The sequence below is a fragment of the Globicephala melas genome, chromosome 4 (genome assembly GCF_963455315.2).
Source record: "Globicephala melas chromosome 4, mGloMel1.2, whole genome shotgun sequence".
Lineage (NCBI taxonomy): Eukaryota > Metazoa > Chordata > Mammalia > Artiodactyla > Delphinidae > Globicephala > Globicephala melas.
In genome coordinates this window covers 122,031,843-122,053,618 of record NC_083317.1, presented here as the reverse complement: position 1 = coordinate 122,053,618, position 21,776 = coordinate 122,031,843, and the positions used below count along the sequence as shown (strand labels likewise).

The 21,776-nt window shown below is 39.7% G+C and overlaps 1 protein-coding gene and 1 pseudogene across 1 annotated transcript in view; both read right to left on the bottom strand.

Annotated features, from left to right (window-relative positions):
• The window catches only part of SLC9A9 (solute carrier family 9 member A9), a 538,678-nt gene that overhangs the window by 227,171 nt on the left and 289,731 nt on the right, over nt 1-21,776 (bottom strand). The window lies entirely within an intron of this gene.
• LOC115861972 (eukaryotic translation initiation factor 4 gamma 2 pseudogene) lies at nt 238-21,508 on the bottom strand (annotated as a pseudogene).

Genomic DNA, 21,776 nt, shown 5'->3' with positions numbered 1-21,776 from the left:
ATGCTGCTAATATACTATCTAAACATTAAAGATACTCCTAAAATATTTGACGGTAGACTATGATTAAGACATTACACTACAAAAAGACCTTATGCAGAAAGAAATCCTAACTGACGTGCTTCTGCTTTAAATATTGTGAAAATGCTACAGCAGAATGAATTTTCGTAGTGGTTAGGTCAAATGGAGTTACATCATAGCAACAGTATGTTTTGCATGATTTAAGGCTTTGGCTGGTTTTTTTAGTCAGCTTCTTCCTCTGATTCTTCTTCAGCAGTTTCTAGCCAGGTTAGCCACTGATTCACCTGGAACAAAGCTTTGCGTTTCCCTGGAAACTCATGGGTTATATCTTCTTTCCAAGCCAAGAAAGCTTCTTCTTCAATAATCTCCATGTCATAGAAGTGAACAAAAAAGTGAAGTAACATGGCTTTCGGGAAGTTGCTATTGTAGCAGTGTACCTGAAGAGCACAGAGGGCACTGACTTGTAGATCAACGTGATCATGAAGGAATTTCTGCATTACTGGCTTGGAGGAAAGAAACAGTTGTTTTTCCTGCTCTAAGTATTCTTTGGAAGGAGCAGAGGAAGAATCTGTTTCATCACTGGGTGGGTTTACTTCACTAGAAACGTACTGTAAGAAGCTAGTCGTTAAGATGTTCACAAATCCTTTATCTACATGAAGTTTGGGAGAGATGTTATCTTTAATCCACTTATATATGGTTTGAGGAGATGGATCCAACTTTATTTAGCTTTAACAGTTCCTTCTCCAATTGGAGGAGTGGGAGTAAGAAACTGTCCCTTTCCTTCCAAGATCTCCAATATGTGGTCCTTATTCTGATCAATTTCTGGGAGCATTTTTTGCATATTGACTTGCTTTGTTGGAAAAGCTCTGTTGACCATTCTCGATCTTGTAATTTAGTTAAATGCTGAAGACAAAGTAAGAAGAGAGGAAAACGGGTGCCACTTTCCAGTGGTTGAGCTAGTTCTGAAATGCTCACCAGCGCCAAAATGATAGCATGAGCTGCAAACTGTGCTAAATATGATTTCACCAAGGGGATGTGAACCTCCAGTTTGGGGCACTGGTCCAGTACATTCAGGAAAGCCTGCATGAAGTTGTCACTTGTGGTTATCCCTTTCTGTTTGAGGAAACTGATCAAAGAACTTGCTTTTTCTTTATCTTCATCACTTCTCTCTAGTGACAGGATGATTACTTTGCTTAACATCTCGGGGAGAAAATGTTTAGGAGCCCTCATCTCTCTTACACCATTGACAGCTTCGTTTACATTTCCACTATTCAAATATTCGGTTACAACAGTTTCGGTTAATTTAAGCAGCTCTTCCTTTGATGGTGGTGGCTTTTTACTGGTCTTGGCAGGTTTTTCCTGAATAAGTGGTGGATTAGTTTTGAGACCAAGCTGAGGTGTCTGTCCCAGAGGTGGTGTCTGAGTGCGTGGTGGTTGTGCACTATAGGAGGAATCACAGTTATCTGGCACTGGATTTTTATTCATTAGGAAAGACTGAGCAGGCCTCAGGCTAATCTCATCTGCATTAAGCTGTCCTTAGAAAACCGAGGTGGTATATCCTTCGACTGTCCTTGCAGCTGGGATAAGAGTCCCTGACTCTCATTACGGTAGAGCTGGCTTAGCCCCTGGTTTTCATAAACTTGCCTCCCATCTCCCCAAACTGCGATTGTGTGGGAGGCATGATGTGTCCCCCGTGGCCACTGAAGAGTTGATTTGAACGATGACGCCCCAGGGTGGGTGAAAATCTATCCTGGATAACTCCTGGACCAGTACCAACTCCACTACCTGGCATTTGTCCAAACATATCAGCAAGTCCTCCAAGTGCATCCCTATCCATTTTCATCCTGGGTGGCATGAACCGTCCCTCCAACAAGAAGTCACTTCTCATCCCTTGAGCCACAGGAGCAGGAATAAACACTCCTAGATCTTTTAATGCATCTTGACGGATTTGATTGATCATCTTTAGTCCATTGTCAAGAAAAGCCTTGCGAGGAACTCAGCGGTGTTCTCTCAACTCTACAGTATCCTGCAGCGGCAATTCCTTACTTAACATCAAGGAGCATATTTGGACAAAGTACTGATCCATTAAGGACTTGGCTCGTTCATGGTCTAACCTAGGTCCCACTGTCCTCATTACCTGACAGAGGCACTCTAAATCCTCTCCCATATCTTTGAGTTGGAATCTCTTCTTTTTTTCCAAAAGTGTTTTGATGCACATATAAGGATAGATTCATGAATAAGATCAAGCTTTCCAAGTTCTCCAGTGAATTTGATGTTCCCCAGCATCTTGGTCTTAGCAATGGCTCTCTGTTCCTCCTCCGCGGGGAGGAGGGGATTTTCATGCTTATCACAGACATCAACGTTTCTGGCTCGGTTGTCAAATTTATCTTGTAATTTGGAAATTAGGAGGTGTCTGAATGTTGTGCTTTGCTTCTGTCCTGGTTGACCCTCTGCTGCTGGACCATCAAAGTTTGGTGCATCTTCTGCCAGTCGCACACATAGCTGAGCATACAGTGAGCTATATTTTGGCTCTTCTAGGGCTTTGTCCACCGTCAGCAGTATGACCCCTTTAAGGATGAGTTTAGGCTCTACACCCACATTGAGGAACTCAAGGCATAGGTTGTTGAACTTCTCAGGAGTAAGCTTATTCAGTATGCCTCTTACTTTCCTGAAGATTGCATCATGTCGTTCTTTTTCATTTGCAGAGTTGTTTGCTGCGGAGTTGTCATCTCGTCTAGTGCTTGATGCAGGAATCCATTTCTGAGTGTTTTGCCCTGGGGTTTTCCCCAGGAACTGGCTGTTGCCAGCAGTCTTGGGGTAGTGCTGAGGTGCACCTTTACTTCTCCTCCGCCCGAAGAAGCACTGAAACGAGAAGCAGCCGCTTCTACCATCGCACTCTCCACTTTGGCAGCTTGACAATGAAGAATCTTCAAAAGAATAATATTAATGGATGGGGTGGGGAGAGAAGGGGATGGGAGAAATGAAAACCCTTCACCGAGAACTCAGCAGCTGCCTCTGCAGCTGTCTCCTCAGGATCCGGTCTTCCGGGACGGGGAAGGGAGGGGGAGGGGAACGGAAAACAAAAAACGGGGAGCCCCTTCAAACAGTTTTGGTAAGTTATATGGTTCTAGGAGATTGTTCTTTTCACCTAAGTTTTTAGGTTTATTTGCATCGATTGTGCATGACATCTTCTTATCTTTTTAACCTCCACAGCACCTATGGTAATATTCTCCTTTTCTTTTTTAACATTGTTAATTTTGGGGTTTTTTTGCCTTATCCAGATTGTCCATTTTATTGGCTTTTTCAAAGAAACAATTTTTGGCTTTGTTGATCCTCTCTATTGTAGTTTTGCTTTCCATTTATTTTCTTTCCTTTTTACTGCTTTTACCTTTATTTTTTACTTAATTTTGTTCTTCGGACTTGTTCTGCTTGTTCCTTTTCTTAACTCTTAAGCTGATATTTTTACTCATTAAATTTAAATTCTTTGTAGTTTTTTTTTTTTGCGGTACGTGGGCCTCTCACTGTTGTGGCCTCTCCCGTTGCGGAGCACAGGCTCCGGACGCGCAGGCTCAGCGGCCATGGCTCACGGGCCAAGCCCCTTTGTAGTTTTTAACATAAACATTAAAGGATATAAATGCTCTAATTTCATTTCAATACTACATTTAATTAGTTGCAAATTTTGATGTGCAGCTTTAATTGTATTTCTTTGGTAAAATTAAATACAATTAAACAAACAATACATAAATATGCTTAGAAATAATTAGAACATTTCAGATGATAGAGTCCCCTTTGACTATTCCTCCTGGTCCCTCCCACATCCATCCCATGTAGTCTATTTTTTATCTAGAAAGGTATTCTCATTAAAATATATTTTTTGTACATGTTTTTCAAAAACAGTATTATTTTGAAAATATGCTGAAGGAAAATATAGCATCATTTTAAAAATTTGCTGGTTGTAGGTTTACATATGACTAATTTAATAGATACTACAAAATAGCCCTCTAAATTAGTATATTTTTTACCTTTTCATGAGTAGTTTATTGGAATATCTGGTTCCCTAAAACCTTAAAACACCTAGCCTGGTCAACTTTTAAAAATTTTGTCAATCTTATGAATATTATATTATTATCGTTTTATTTGTAGCCCTGATTAATAGAGAGTTTGGGCAACTTCTCATGTTTATTGACCAATTGGAATTACTGTTCAATGAATAGCCTATCTTTTTCCTTAACCATTTTCTTTAGATTTTTGTTTAAAATTATTCTTGTTATATATTGAGTAGACAATGTGGAATACTTATAACTATAAAATATAAAAATAGATAATATAACATATGTCTACACATTCCCCATACTGTTAAAGAAAAAGAACATGGCCTTTATACTTCAGAATTGCTCTCTGCTCCTCTGATCCCATCCCTTCCTTTCTGTCTGTGTGGTAATCACTATCCTAAATTTTGTGTACCTTATGGCCTTGTTCTTTATACTTTTTCTGCAAATCTTAATATCTCTAAACAATATATTATTTTGTTGTTATGTTTTTCAAATTTATTGTTATGTTTTTCAAATTTATATAAATGAAATCACATGGAATATATTGCTCAATATTTTGTTTTTGAGATTCATCGTGTTGTTTTGCTAGAGTTCTGATTCATTCATTTTCCCAGCTGTATGATATAAGAAATGGAAATGCAGTTATCCATTCTACTGTTGATGAACATTTGGGTTGTTTCTAGTTCTTTGCTTTTATAAACGGTGGAGCTTTGACTATTCTTGTACCTGTCTCCTGATGCAGGTATGAAGCACTTAACCAGAGAGTATCTACTTGGAGTGGAACTACTAGGTCAGAAGGGACATCGATCTTTTGCTCTATGGGTACTGTCAAATTGCTTCTCAAATTTACCCTCCCACCAGCAATGTGTAAATGTTCCAGTTGCTCCACACTCTTGCCCAAACTAGGCATTCACTGATTCATTCATTCATTTATACATTCACTCAACAAAAAGTTATTGAGGACTTACTATGTACCAGCCACTATTCTAGGTGCTGGAAATGCAGTAGTGAACACAACTGACAAAAACACTTGCCTTTTGGAACTTCAATTCTGTAGAGGAGACATTAAACAAGATAAACAACTAAAATATATAGCATATTAGTGATATGAACTAAGGTTAAAAAAATAAAGCAGGAAGAGAGATATAAAATAGCAAGGTTTTTTTTCCCTTCCAAGGAGTTCACTCTGCTGCCAGGGAGATGAGAGCCACAGCTGTTAGACCGAAGTCCTGATACTCTTGCCTGCAAGAATGAAGGCTAGAGTTAACGAACACCCCTCCCCCCAGGAGAGGGCAAAACCTGATGGAGAAATATTGAGAGTGAAAGTGCAGAGGTCAGAAATGATCTGACGTGCCACGTGGCCAAGACAGGAAGCTAAGTAGGAAAAAGTGGGGTTATTCAGTGTGTTGGCTGAACCACCCCCTTCTTCTCACTGACTTTGTCCCAGAAATTTCAATAGCTCTGGATTATTTTTGGCTTTTGGTTTCCCCTCACTGGAGGCTGAAAAATAATTATCAAGGTGGATGTTGAAATTTTAGATAGTGTCCAATGAAACTATTACTGACTTAAAGTAAAGACAAAGTAAAGATCTAAAAACAAAGTGAAGATGCAAGCCAGGTAGACATCTGGGAGAGAGACAGCCCGATTAGAGCTAGCAGCAACACAAAGGCTCTGAAGAATATCAAGGAACCCAGTGTGGTTGGAACAGAGAAGCAGAATGCAAGAGATCAGAATGAGAGCCATGAACACGGTGCTCTAGGAACTTGAAGGACTTAGTGAAGGATTTTGGCTTTTACTGGGGAAGATGAGAGGCACTGGAGGGTTTTGAGCAACAGAGTGACATGGTTCTGATTATGCTTTAACACCATCATTCTTGCTACTGTGTTGCAAATAGAAGCCAGTGATGAAGTAGAAGGGCCAGTCTGATGGTTATTGTAATAGTCCAGGTGGGAGATGTCAGTGAACCTGGACTACAGTGGCAGTGATGGGGCTGGTGAGAGGAGAGAATATTCTGAATATATTTTTAAAATAGAAGTGAGATGATTTGCTGAAGGCCAAAGATGAAGTCAAAGATGACACAAAGATTTTGGCCTAAACAAATAAAATAATCCTAATGAGGTTAATGTCCCTACGAGGTAGGAAGAATTAATAGCCTCATTTAATAAATGAGGAAACCAAAGCCCAAAGAAGTACAGTAACTTGCCCAAGACCAAATAACTATGTATGTGGATCTGGGATTTGAACCCAGCTAGGCTGACTCCAGAATCTGCACTCTTAATCACTCAATTATATATGTTAATTTTTTTCAACCTGGTAGAATGGTTTGAATTCCTTATGTGACCACTGATTTGAACATTTTGTGATATATTGATGACTATTACGATTTCTTCTCATATGAAATATCTAATATCTTTGTCTAGTTTTCAAATCAATGGGTAGTTTATCTTTTTCTTATTGATCTGTAGGAATTCTTTATATATTCTGGAATATATGATCCTTTGGTAGTTATATGTCAAATTGCAAATATTTCCTCTTGTTTATCACTAGCCTTTCTCCTGTTTTTATGATGTCTTTTGATGAACAAATGTTCTTTATTTTAGTGAAGTCAAATAGATCGAACTTTTCCTTTATTTATTTTTTGTACTTTAGAAGTCTTCTGAAATAAAAGGAAAAATTAATCTATGCTGTTAGAGTCAAGATAGTGGTTACTCTTTTGGGGAAGGGCAGGGAGGTGACTGTAAGGGGCATTAGAGAGGCTTTTGAGGTGCTGATAATGCTTCTTGACCTGGGTGCTGTTTACACAGTTGAGTTCAGTTCACAAAAATTCAGCAAGTTGTGCACTTATATGTATTTAGCCTATGTATACTATAATACTTCAATTAAAAAATTTTTAAGTTAAATCTGACAGTCCCTTCCTTTTAACTCATGAGTTTAGTCCATTTACAGTTTTGTTCACTATTAATGTATTTGATTTTATTTCTACTGTCTGCTTTCAAATTACTCTGACTTTTCTATGCTTTGGGGGTTTTGTTGTTGTTGTTGTTCCCATTTCCTGCCTGCTTTTGTATTGATTGACTTTTTTCCTTCTTTATTTCCCACTGGGTTGGAAGTTATGCATTCTATTATAACATACATATCTTATGTAAAGTGAATTTCTGTTAGTACGCCCTTTCAATAACTTAAATTAAAATGCTTTGATCTGTTTGTGCCTCATTTTAATAATTTACTTTGGGGCTTCCCTGGTGGCACAGTGGTTGAGAGTCCACCTGCCGATGCAGGGGACACGGGTTCGTGCCCCGGTCTGGGAAGATTCCACATGCTGTGGAGTGCCTGGGCCCGTGAGCCATGGCCGCTGAGCCTGCGCGTCCGGAGCCTGTGCTCCACAACGGGAGAGGCCACAACAGTGAGAGGCCCACATACCGCAAAAAAAAAAAGATGGAAGCAAAAATGAGAAAATAAAGTAAATTTTTTTTTTTTTTTTTTTGGTGACATCTTTGTGGCCTTTGTCTAGAATGTGGCTTGCCAAAGATGCTTTGTTTTTGCCAGTTGTTCCACGCATATTTCCAACCTGGACCACATTTTAATTTATATTTTAAGTTTGGGTATTGTGGATATCATACGCAGTATAAATTTAAACCATAAACTCTCATAAGGTCAAGCCTGATGTCTAAATTTCTCAGGGGATACATCTTTCCCCACCTAGAACCCACCAATGTTTTCTGAGATATTGTAGATATAGTAGCTCACATGTAAGAACTATTTAGGAGACAAGTCTAGCCCGGAAATTAGACTTGAAAATAGTTTAAAATCATTATTTGTATCCTCTTAATTCAATTCCCATTTATTTCCAAATATTGGTTGACTGTTTGCCTTATGTTAAAGATGTGCTAGTCACTGGGGATACAATAAGAAATAAAACATAATTCTTATTTTCAAGGAAATAATAGTTGGATAGAGAAATTTACAGTCTTGTTACATAGAAATGGTCAAAACCTAGTAGGTACACCACAAGTTCTCCCTGGTATGCCCATGACAGGTATTTAATTGGTCCCAGCTTTCGTGTCCATTGATTTTGGAAACAGCCATAAAACTCCACCTCTACATCATATTGTCAGTTCATCTGAGTCTTCATATATCATCCTTTCTTGCCTTTCCTGACCTAGAAGAAAGACCTGAAGCATCTAGTATTCCCTCCAATTATAACCAGCTTCCAAGGTCAGAAAAGACTGGGCACCAGGGTGGCATAGAAACAACCAGATCTAACAAGGATTTCCCTGTGCTACTTCAACACTGCCCTGGATATTTACCTACACTGTGGCACAACCTTGCCACTTCATGCCATTATATTCACTATATTAGAAACTTATAAGAATATAAGAAAGCATAAGTGAAAATATGCTTAAAAATTCAGTAAAACACAACCTAAAAGATTACCCTGAAAAATAGAAAAAAGGTCATAGAAAGAAACAGGATCTGTAAAGTTTCTCATTAGGCCAACTGCCTGCCTCTCGTTACCCACACCTGATTCTCATTGGGCCTGCCCGGATTTCATTTGGTTCTCAGGTCATTGCTTATATTCATATGGGGGCTACATAACAGGGTCTCTTCCAGTCCCAGAATTCCATGGAGAGAAAAAGAGAAAATGTCAATAATTAATGAACTGTCAGGGAGACACAGCTTCAACACATCCTGAATCATGTAAAAATTCCTACTCTACAGCTCTTAGGCGTGACCAGCGAAAGGCCAGCATTTAACTTTTCTGAATGTATTTTAATATAATGCTTATCTTTGCTTCCAAAATGCACAATTTCATAAGGTAGGAAAAAACTGATATCTAAATTAAAATGAAAAATGTGGATAGGAGTGACTTATTTTTACTTTTCACAAAACTCAAACTTTGCAGAACTTCATATTTTTCTTAATTTTTAGAAAAACAAATGAATAAAATTAAAAAACCCATATAATTAATTTTATCAAAACGCAAAGCTAACCCCAGTAATCACCCCTCCTAATAATTTGTACCTCTTAGGAACTGTTACACTTAACATTGAGTCATAAAAAGAAAGTGTTGGGTTATAAAGACACAGCTTGAATCCCAGCTCTTTGGTTGCAAGCTGTGTGAAGTTGAAAACTTGAAGCCTCAACATTATTCCATGTAGAATTGGAGAATTTAATACTTACTGTGCAACATTGTTGTTATGTAAACCTTCCGGCAAATATGAGGGGCTCAATGAAGGGTAACTGTTATCATTATATTTTTCTGTAATCCCCTCAATGTCTAGCACATAGGGATTCTCAATTATTCATCGTTGAAAGACAAACAATCATGACAAGATTGTGTGTATTGTGTATAGCTAGGGTAAGAAGGTAATGAGAAAGAAACAAAATATTTATGGTACATATATTTATTTTGACTTCTGCCGCATAAGCTATGTAAAAAGAAGAAAGAGTTGAATATAGATGTCTCCTTTACCCAAGTAAAACAATGAAATCTAACAATAATGTTACATTTCTTTGATATGATGAAAGGACATGACATTGAGGGGGTCCTTTTTTTTTTTTTCTTCTGTTTTTGGCCTCACTGTGTGGCTTCTGGGATCTTAGCTCCCCGACCAGGGATGGAACCCTGGGCCCACAGCAGTGAAAGTGCCAGGTCCTAACCACTGGACCACCAGGGAATTCCCTGGGTGGTCCAGGGAATGGATGCCTTAGCAGAGCAGATGGAAGACTGAAAAGGGAAGACCAGAAAGAAGGAGGAAGACCGGGAGGGGACTGACTGTCTCAGAGAAACCAAGTAAAGAGGTGGATTGAAGAATGTATCTGTTGTCTATGATGAAAAACCCTAGGCTGAAGAGAAATAGCTAGAAGGGATCGAGAGGCTGAAGACACAGGGGGGGAGGAAGATAACTGAAGTCCCTTAGGAGATCCAAGTCCCTGCTCTCACAGGAGAGGAAAAGGATAGAGGCTGAACTGAGATGAGGGATCAAGGTTAATAGATTCCCCATCCAACTAACAGTCTCAGGTATCAAAGTCAAGCTGAAGGCAAGGGTGGCATGGGATTGGAGAATGTGCAGAAAGAGGAAAAAGTGTATCAGCTTTAATAATCAGGGAAGAATGTGTGGTGGCCACATTGTTTCTTCATACGTATATAGTTGCTTCGAAAATACTTGACTGTACTAAAATCAGTTTTTGCATATATTTTCTGAAACAAGACCCTAGAATTCTATCTATACTAATCGCTTGGGTTTCCAGAGTGCCCGTCATTATGACCAATGAATGGAATTAGATTTCTTGAGACCTATATCCATACTCAACCAAGATGAACAAAGTATACTGAATGCTATACAGATGTCAAAAGAAATTGTCAGCCTAGACAAAAAATGGCTACCTCTTCTAAAAAATGCTGGCTAAAGGAGGATGCAGTTAAGGAACTGGTTCTTATGTTTTTAAGGCTTTTGAAAATGTCATTTGTCTATTTTTATATTGTTTAAATTCACACAAATCCATTATGAAAAAGACCTCATCTTGCATAGTAAGGACAGAGCTCCAACAAGCGTCGATTACATGCTAAATAGTGTCCCTGCGTGAGGTAAGTATTATTTCTCCCATTTCCCAGATGAAGCCTCTGTGGCTCAGATTGTTGAGTGACATATTTAAGATCACACAGCAAGTGACAAGTAAGGACCCTGGCTCTGTCAGATGAGTGGTGGATGCTTTCTCTAGAATGCTGAAGTAGCATATGAATCTCATCCTTCAAATCTCCCTACCACCTTCTCTTTGCTCTGTGAGTCTCTTGGGGAACCGTTTCTTCTTTTACTTTAGGAATTAGCATTCAAATGTCACTACAACCTTAAGAGCATATTTCTGGGTCTATAATGAAGAACAATTTTATCCCTTTAAAACATACCCTTTCACTTAGATGGTACCAATAAATTGTTGTGGCATCTGATTTAATCTGATATATAAATAAGAAAGAATGAAATGATAAAAATCCACAGGTTGTAAGAGCAGAAAAGTAGATGGATCTAGATACATCTCTTTGGCCAGTAATGACAAAACAAAGAAGAAGACTTAAAATTAATGGGAGATACTTAGTTTGTAACTGTCAAGTAGATGGTGCAGGATACAAAATTGTACACACACAGTTTAGTCTTGGCTAAATTAAAATAGCTACGAAATACTAGCAGAAAAAAATACCAAGTTCAGGTAATATGCAATGAATTCTTAGCATACATTTGTAAATCCTGGAATTGTGGGTAAATACTAGTTTAAATATTAGTTGTTCTGATCAGGAATAGAGACACTGTGTTGGTTCTTTGGGAATATAATGATATTCTAAAAGGCAAAGAGAAGTGATGATTTGAAAGAAAAGCAGCTTGCAACAGATCAGCATTAAAAAAAAAAAAAGAAAAAAAAAGCCAAAGTATTAGCAGTTACAGTGGTTGCTTTTAGGCAGTAAGATTTTCTTTTACTCTCATTATTCTGTTTTATATTTACTGGTATACTACAAGAATTATGTTATTTTTATAAATAGAAAAAATAACAAAGTCAAAGCCATTACCAAAAGCTTTTGGCAGGTGGCTTTGAAGTCTGGGTCTTTTAAGTCCACAGGGGGAACGGCACCAAACCATCAAACCACAGAATCCCTGCTTGTATGGGTCAGGGAGTGACAAAGCAGTCGTCAGAAGCACCACAAGGAAATGTCTCTTAGGCTTGTTGTCTTGTTCCAAGGAATAGCCCGAATGCAGGTCTACACAGGATTGTTTCAATTCACCTGTCATAGTGGCGAGGACGTGAGCAACAACCCAGAAATGCTTGGGAGCAGGCTGCTCTGTGGGCACGCAGTAATCAAAGAAAATAGGCAGTAATCGTCCAGCAGTTCCAGCTGTCTTTAATGTAACTCCAAGCTAATATACTTACTTCCTGTATTTTAGCATCTACACTGGGTTTAAAGAAACCGATCTGCCAATAATTTAAGAGAACAAAGGCCCCTCTGAGCCCACACACACCCCTCCCCAGCATTGCATGCTGCCCCCTCCCAGCCGTGCTCACCTCCAGCAATCAGTTCCATTTCTAAGGAGACGGAGAACAATTTATTCAGCTTCAATTTGCTGAGAGGAAAACCTCTTATTCTCTAATATTAATTCTTGAAGCAGATTCAAAAACAATTTTTGTTCCTTGCCAAGGTTTGGGGCTTTGAAAGATATTAATGTAGACAGTCTTTGAAATATTAGGAGTTGGCAGCCATTGTAAGGATCTTGAACTTAGCAAGGAAGTCTCAGTGCAAAGTATAAGTTATCTTATGTGTTGAAATATATATCAAGCTTCCTGTGCAGTGAAGGGCTTGGGCACCCTTGCGGAACTATGGACGTGGACATGGACAATCGTTGCATTCATTTCAAGCAGATCTACCCCGTATTAGGGACCAGGGTTATTTGGGGAGATATTTTCTTATTTTAAAGTAGTGTTTTACATTTCCAGTTCTGAAACTCCTTCCATGCAGTTTTAGGCAAATCTACTTGGAATCCACAAATATACCCAGAACAGTGATGACCTGTTTCCTCTTCACAGATTTAACATTTTCATTTTTGCTTTTCACCATTTTTCATAGATAGCATGAAATATGTTCTGTCATTCCTTTTTACGCCTTAACATAAGATGAATAGACTATCATTTTAACTAAACATATTAGCCGTATTGGAGCACAGGAGGATCCAGTACAGCGAAAAGTATTTAATTGACCCTTGACAAAACTTGACAACTTGTGTCTTTTCATCGTTAGCATTTTCTATCGGTTTAGGAGAGTGGAAATCAGGGGACATGATCACAAGGCTGATGTAACTGGATTAGGATGATTTTTTTCATCTAATTGACTAGTTGTCTTGGTGCCACACAGTATACGCTGAGCGCTATTGCATCAGAATTCGCCGGCTCTCATATAATGAAAGCAATCCTAGAGACTCCCTGCCCCAGTCCACCTTCTGACTTATCTTTCTAAAACACTGTGTGCTTCTGCCGTTGCCCGTCAACTTTAGCTGCCTCCTTACTGCCTGTCAAATAAAAGCCAAACTGCTTAGCATGACTTTGAAGACTCAACACTCTCCAAGATCTAGCGCCAGGCCCATCTCCTGATGCTTAGCCCTCCTCCCCTCTGCCCCTTAGTAGCGGGAGCAGAGCCAAGGGGTGGTGTGGGCCACATATGAAACTGTTTTGTAGGGAGTGGTGGTCCAGGCAGAGGTGAGGGACAGGCTTAGTGGACAGAGGGTGGCACCTCATGTTAAGAGCCGGGCGTGTGCACCTGGGACAAGGTGACGAGAATGCTACCAGGTTGGGGCTAGGCAGTAGCGTGACCAAGGCTAAGCGGCTGTAACGAAAGTAAATATCCAGGGTGTGGAAGTGGGAGGGAAAAAAAGAAGACTAAAGCTGGAGAGGGATGGAGAAAACTATATCCATTCCTTTTCCTCAGAAACCACTTTCATCAGCAGACTTTGCAGAAACCATAAGACACCCAAGGAAGGGAGAAGTGAATATTTCTCCTTTGAGCACTAACTTTGAATTCAGATTCTTTGCGCTCAGCTCCCTGCTCCACCACTGCAAGCTCTGTGACCCCAGTCAGGCAACTTTGCTTTTCTGTGCCTCCTTTCACCCACTGGTAAAATGGAGATAAGAAGAGTTCCTACCTCATAGAATTATTGGAAGGATTAAACAAATTAACTGAGGTGTCTGCGCATGGTGGGTCTTCAATAAGTCTTACTGATGATTATATTTTTATGATAAATTTGGAAATGTTTTTCTTTACACATTTCGGAAATAAGAAATCACAGAAAGCAGAATTTGACTGTAGTATACCGACTAGGGTGACCAACTAGTCTCAGTTTGCTGACATCTTTTCCTGTTGTAGCACTGAAATCTCATATCCTGGGAGCCCCTCAGTGCTGGGCTAACCAGGACCATTGGTTGGTCACCTAGTAATGAGCGTGGGAACTCTTTGCAAACAGAATGCCCAGCTGCTTAGCAGCATGGTGTTAGTTGAATCATATGAAATTGCCATTTCTGTAGTTGAAAACATCAAATAGCCACAGTTTCATGTCGTCCAACAGAGTAAAAAGTCGTAACATGGCTAGGAGTGGGTAAGGAGAAGAAGGTGCCTTCTTTACTTGTCCCTTTAGCTTAAAAGAAATAAAAGTCAACAAAGGTTTCTTGAGTATTTACTATGTGGTAAATCAGGACTTTATCTTGACTTTGGTTAATCTTCACGATTCATAAGTGGGGAAAATCAACAACATGAAACAATGGAAATATAAAGCCACCAAGAGCATTAACTCGAAAGGAAAAGAAAAAAAGCCTGAAGGAGAACACGTGCATCCTCAAGATGAGGAGAGAGCCAGGGCCGTGGTGGGAGGAGAGAGGGCGTCTGAACAGGGTGCAGTGACCCTTGGGGGAACCTAACTCCTTGAAGTTCTGATCCAGAAGCCTCTGGAGCAACAATCACAGTATCTCACTTCAGGGTGGGAAATGCCTTTCTGGAAGGAAGTCAACCTTCCATGGCCTAAACCACAACACTGAGATAGTTAAGAAAAACATAAGTTAAACTTAAAAAATTTTTTTTTATAAAAACACAGGAGGGAGAAAAAGTCCAAGTTCATTGGCTTTTGGAAAAGACCTAGAGGATTTCTTATTCATCTGAAGCATTTTGGCCCCATTTCTACTAAAAAGTTTTAATTGTCTTTGATATGTAATCCTCTCTAGGGGTTTGGATAAAACAAGGGCATTCTGAAGTTTTGTTTGGGGAATGTCATCCCATAAAAGGATCTGTGAGTGGATTTTGGAAGGATCCAACACTGTTTTGTTGGATAGTTTTATATGTTGGATGAACTGAACACACTAGAGCAGGGATTTTTAACTCTTAAGAAAACTCGAAGTACATTTTAACAGAGAAGAAAACAGAAGTCGTAGCTTTCAATTCCAAGGACTCTGTGACCTATGAATGGTTACTGGCTTCAAGGGAGAGATTGAGATTTATATAAAGTATTTGATATTTATATAAATTTGCATAGTATTTATAAAGTATAAAGTAGTTGATATATATTAAAAAGTGAAGAATCCAAAAATCCAAAAATATATTAAAAAGTGAAGAATCCAAAAAAGTGAAGAAGCCTAAAAAAAAATGGACGCTATATCTGATGCTGTACTTTTAGCTAATTTCTCAAAAGCAAAGTCTGTCCAAGGAGTGCCTTACTTCGTTTTAAATTTATTATGGGAGGAAGGGATGCCACCCCCCATGACTCCAGGATGGAGGTGTGAGAATGAGAAATCTGGGGTCGTGCTTGCCAAGAGTCTAGCCTGAGTATCACCTGTTCTTAGAGCCTGGAAGGCAGCTGCAGCCTCGTTTAAGCTTTATGGTTTATTTCAGCCTGCATTTATTGAGTCTGTGACACACACTGTGCAAGCAGAAGGGAAGGAATACCTGCCTTTGAGGAATGGAGAGGTTTGTGGCTAATAAACAAGAAGTGGCCACTAAGCAACTGAATTATCATGGTTGGTAGAATATCCAAGTTATTTTATCTGGTCAAGGTTTTCCCTTACTGACCAGATGGAAAAATGCCCATGCATTTTCTCAAGTCTGTCAGAAGTCTTGAAAACACTATCCAAATAGTTGTTGCAGCACACGGCAAACAGAGACAAGAATCAGGCAGCTAAAGGGCAGATATGGTCTCTCACTGCTCTGTCAAGACATGCGTTCCCCACTACCTGTTTTCTGATCTAACCAGCTTCAGATTGGTTGCTGCTCTACCTAAGTTCATTGAAAAAATTGCTATAATGTGATCCATGATTTGCCTATGTCAACTGAGCTTCTTCTAGCATTTTAAATTTGATTTCATGGAATAAGATAATTCTATTACAGATCAGAAGCTTGAACTGCAAGATGTAAATACGAGTCCTAATTCTAGCACTCAGAAAACAAATAAGACAAAACAAAAACAAAATAACCAAAACCAAACCTAACATTCATATAAGTGCCACAAACGCTGTAAAAACGAGTGTGTGAAAACTTATTTAAACCTCCCCACAATTCTATTCATTCGTCAACAGCTATTTGGTGAACTCTGTTACCGATTCTGATGCCGTGAAGTAGAAGCTATCATTATCCCCAGTCATGAATGAACCTGATTCACCCCCTCAGGCCTCCTTTTGGGTATCCTGGCCTCACCGACCTCTTGAGATTTTGAATGCTCTCTTGGCAAGGAAAGCAAACTGCAATCCCCAAACTTCCTCTTTTCCTGAGAGTTCTGCTCTGGACTCTCCTGAGCCCACAGTGAATTCAGCTGAGTTTTACTTATTTGATTCTCTTCAAAAGAGTAGTAAGGGCACCTTTTCTTGTCCTTGGGGACTGGGACTCAGATGAGGGGATGAAAGAACCCACACTACAAGTGGTCCACAGTCCGTCCTCCTGCTGGAAGTGCAGTAAACCAGGGAGGACATGACATGTGGGAAGCTTGTCTGAAAAATCTTTAGAGAAGAGGCAGTCTATGCAAACCTTCCTTCACTGGGTTCCTTCTCATTTCCTCTTTATAGCTTAACTCTCTATAAAATACAAAATGTGGGTGTAGATGATGAGAAATGGTAGGAAAAAACAAGACCAAATGATCTAGGTAATTGTTGCTCAACATATATCCACAAGCCTCATTTTAATGAAGGATATCTATATCGTGGCCTGGAACATCGCCCATGACATAGTAAGTTAAAAAATAGTAAGAAGTAAAAGAAAGGGCTTCCCTGGTGGCGCAGTGGTTGAGAGTCTGCCTGCCGATGCAGAGAACACGGGTTCGTGCCCCAGTCCGGGAAGATCCCACATGCCGCGGAGCGGCTGGGCCCGTGAACCATGGCTGCTGGGCCTGTGCGTCTGGAGCCTGTGCTCCACAACAGGAGAGGCCACAACAGTGAGAGGCCCATGTACCACACACACACACACACACAAAATAAAAGTAAAAGAAAGAATCTTTGGTATAGGGAGATACCACAAGTGCACGAGCAGACCCATGGGTCTCCCATGTCCAGTGTCAGTTGCCCTACCTTCTCTGCTTCCCAGATGCCAAGATTGTGTGAAGACTGACTTGGAGACACACAGGATAATTCAGTACCTGTATTCTCTCGCTTCTGGGAGGCATTGTGCAGATGTTAATAATTCAAAAAGTCATGGCTCTAACCCAGCAGAGGATGCTTTGTAAAGAACAAACACACTGGAATCTGGGAAGGTGCAGTAAGTGAGGCTAAACAGGTAGAAGTAGTCAGATATACGAGCATATCACATGCAAAACATAGCAAAGCTGACCTTTGTTGTGTTACTGATGCATAACCATGAAAAAACCCTACATATTTAAACATCATATATCTTCGAATCATCTGGAGGTAGAGGTATTTTAAAAATGTATCTGAGAGAGAGAGAAAAATATTTCAAACAGACCATTGTAGCCAATGTCCCATTGTCAAGGAAAGGTCTTTGTAGCTAAAGTGAAATGGCATTTCTTTTTTAATGAGGTGAACATTTGTGAAGAGCTATTATGCATATTTTTCAAAAAATAATAGTGTAGATCTCTCCTATAAAGCAATAAATGTCTGGGTTTAGTCCACCTAACCTATTGTCTAAAATATAATGGAATTTTTAACATAAGCATCTACAAATAAATTGGGTTATATACTGCAAGTTGGAACAATTCACAAAGCTACAGCAAAAAGCTTTTCTTATTACAGATTTCATTTGGTAAAAACTGAGTGTAATAATTATCTTGCCCAGATTTCACTTAAAAAAAAAAACAGTTATGTTTGTGGGAAGAAAGCCCATATTTTACACATTGAAAATTAAATCAGTTGTCAGATGATACTTTGAAACTCAAGACCAGCTCATAGTAATTAAAAGATAATAATGTTTCAAGAATCAAGTAAATCTGAAAGTCAATAAAACACAAAAATAATTTATGGGTGCTTTTAAACATTTGAAAATAAATTCTAAAAAATTATTTTAAATGATGTGTAACTTCTGTGCAGCAGAACCACAAATCAAATCATCTCTCTGTTCACCTAGTTCAAAGTTTGAAAGGGAAAGCGTGACTTTTTGAAGTTGACTGACCGTAAAATGTGAATTTTTTAACTGGATTTCTCAATATTCCTGTGGTAACAGATTTCTCCAGGAGCCCACTGCATTTGGGCACCTCTCCCAGAACCCTGGAACTACACCCCCAGGGTCAGGCAATGATGTTTTTTGGATGCAGGTGCTGGGCATGTTTTAGCAGGAGGATCATTTGTTCACGTTAAAGATCATGGGTTCATTTAGGGACCCCAGACTCTTTTGGTCCACAGAGCTCGGGTTTACTCCTAGGGCGGAGCTAGGGGTCCTGGCGTCCCTCTGAGTCTTTTGTGCTGACCAGCAGGGTAGATTTAAGTGTTTCTTTATCAACCCTAGTGGTTGTTTGTCTTGACATTTGGAAACTGGTGGAAGAGTTGGGATGCTGGACGGTGGGATCAGAAAAACATATTTGGAATAAATAAGTTTGGCATGAGGTTTTCTTTGAACTGCAACCCTTAAGTCATTGGGAAACTAATGGTGCAACTAACATTTTACTTAAAAAAAAAAAGGCTTAAAAAAGTCACTTTTGTGTTCTGTGGCATAAGCTGAAGCTTCTGTTGCAATTTAAAATCAAAAAGCATTTTCTTTTCAAATGGAATTTCTAGGTTGAGGGAGGCCTTTTAAAAAATGATAGAAAAAGGCGCTTTGATTGCATAAATCATTAAATCCTTAGAATATTCGGATGAACAATAGAAATGGAATCATCTCTCTTTTAAAAGCAGATCTGAAGTTTAACTCCTGTAGGTCACCACTTAAATCATCATAATAAATCACAACCAAGGAAAACACTTAGGAAAGAATCACTTAAAAGCACTTAAAAGTTCTGAGAAGGCATAGAATATATACATTCAAGTCAAAGTAAAATTAAGATATTGACGAGCATAGAGATTGGAGCAAGTCAGTCTTAAGGCAGCTTAGAAGACTTTAGTGTTCTGTCATATAAGTTTCTATATCACAAAATCAACTAGCACATACTGTTTCTGAACAAAAGATTCATGTTAGAAGCAGAACCTGGAGTCAGCTTCAATCCTATCACTTTCTGCCAATGATACCTGGGTGTTTTTATTTTCATGTCCAGTTGAACACTGTCAATGAATTTACTTTTTTTTTTTTTTTTTTTGCTTAACTCTGAAAAACATGGTGTAAATTGCTTGAAATTAAGTACTAATGTACACTTTTGGAAACAGCATTTTTTTCTATCTATTTCCAAGTAGTTGAGTATGTTCCTTATGGTGATATGAGCTTTCAGAGTACTGATAACTTATGACACAAATGTGTTTTTTTGTGGGGGGAGGATTCAGTGAATAGAATAAGGTTTTCTAAGATGAAAGCTCTTGAGAATGTTAAAGAATCCAAAATTCTTGGGACTTCCCTGGTGGTCCAGTTGTTAAGACTCCACGCGTCCAATGCAGAGGGCACGGGTTAGATCCCTAGTTGGGGATCTAAAATTCTTAACCATGTACAATAATTGCACATAGATTATAACTTTAGACACACGTTTGATTCTTCTTTACGCGTCTACCTCATCATATAGAAAACATTAAACTTTCTTTCGTACGGTTCTGAAAATTATCAACGTGTGCCTTAGCCACAGGTTCTGAGAAATAGACATGGCAAGTTTTCTCTCAATTCATACATGGTAGAGCACAGTAATTAGAATCACTGTCATTTAAAAATACCACCTCCTTAGCTGAAGAAATTAGAGATTTGATTTCAACATTCTCAAGAGTATTGACTCTAAAAAGATATTATTTATTGAGGCTTCAAATAATTTTAGGTGGAAAAAAATTCTCTATCCCAGAATTACCTATAGTATGGGATACTGTAGGTACGTCTAGATTCAGATGGATCGTACACTTAGCAACTTTCCAAAGGTATTTCATGAAATTCATCACAAATTAGTGCTCCTATGAAACTAAAACTGGAAATGAAAGTTAACTTGTGGGATACTCTTAAGTCAATAAGTAGGGGTGGAAGAAAGGCAGCTTGGTGAGGTGGGAAAAAAACCCTGAACTTGGAATCTGTCCTAAACCCATCCAGGTCTATTTGTTGTATGACCCCAGGTAAATGAGTTAGCTCTCTGTGTGCCAGTTTCCTCCTCAGTAAAATAGCTGCTCTTAAGACCTAACTGACCAGTTGTTGTCATGAAGATTAAATATACTAATTTTCAGTAAACCACCTTCGACAGTGATTGGTACCTATTAGATATTCGATAAATATTCATCAAATCTGCATTCTCCCAAGTTAAAGATGAAAGAAGTGAAAATAAATACCCCTAAATAGCTCATTCTAGTTGAAGGACCATTTTTTATGTAGTGCAACAGTTGTGCAATCTGTGATCACTACAGTGAATCTGTGAATCTTAAAGTGAAACCTCCATTTGTCTGCTTCGGACAGCTGAGCAACTCACCCTACCAGGGGGTCTGTCAATTGTTCTCTTTGGCTTGTCAGTCTGACTGCCTTCCCAGATCCAAGAACTGTGGAAATACTTATCTGGGTAATGTCCCCGAAACATCCTGACTGCAAATATAAAGGCATTTGTACAAACATCTAAACCCTGATGGCTCTGAACCTCCACCTACTCACACAGAATGTAAGATCCCTTCCAGAGTTTCCTTTTCTCTTGAATGTTTAAGGGAATCCCAAAGGGGAACCTCATGAGTGATGTTAATGTCCCCCAGGTCACTGGCTCTCAAGCGTTGCTGTACATTAAAGCCACCCAAGGAGATTTAAAGAGCTCTGCTGCCTGGTCCATCCCACCCCATGCCAATTAAGTCAGAATCCCCGGGGGAGGCACCGGGCACAACTCCTGGGTAATTCCAGCGTGCAGCCTGGTTGGAGAAGGGCCTCAAGCCCACCGGCGTGCAGTTCCCACCCCACGTGAAGTCACCTGGACAGTTTGGCTTCTATCTGCTGGATCAAAACCCCACCTGCCAAATGACAGAACCTCAGCCCTTCCCCGTCCAGTGTCTTTCTAGAGTCCCAGGTTTGGTCACTCATTCGAATCACTTAGGTAGAGTTAACAAATACATATTGCAGCCCAAAGCCCTATACCACAGAGTAACTAAATCAGAGCTCCCAGGCATCTGGGATTTGTATAAGCTCCTCAGTCATTCTAACAGAGTCCAGGGTTGAGAACGCCTGCTCTGAGGGCTTTCAGGAGGAGGGAGCGGGGGTGGCACGTGTGACCAGAGTCTGGGACTTGCCACGCCTCAGCTCCAGCTGCCCACGTGCTTGCTCAGCTCAGCCACAGCCATGCTACCTGCGCCCACCTACTCTCGCTGTACTCCGCGCTGCTGACTGTGCTCTCCATGCCGCCTGCACTGCAGCTGCCTGCTGCCTGCAATTCTAGGACAGCCCCATTCCTGAGGGCCCCTGTTATTTTTGCCACCAGCACCTGAAGCTCTATTTCTGCCTGCCTCCTGGTCTTTGCCGCTTATCTCTCCCTCCAACTTCATTTCCTTGTGTCCAGTTCTTTTAGAGATGGTCCCTTAGTAGAGGTATTTGGACACCCACTTAAATTCTTTCTAGTTTACCAGCCAGCATTCTGGGAAGAGAGGAGGGCCCCAGCAGGGACACAA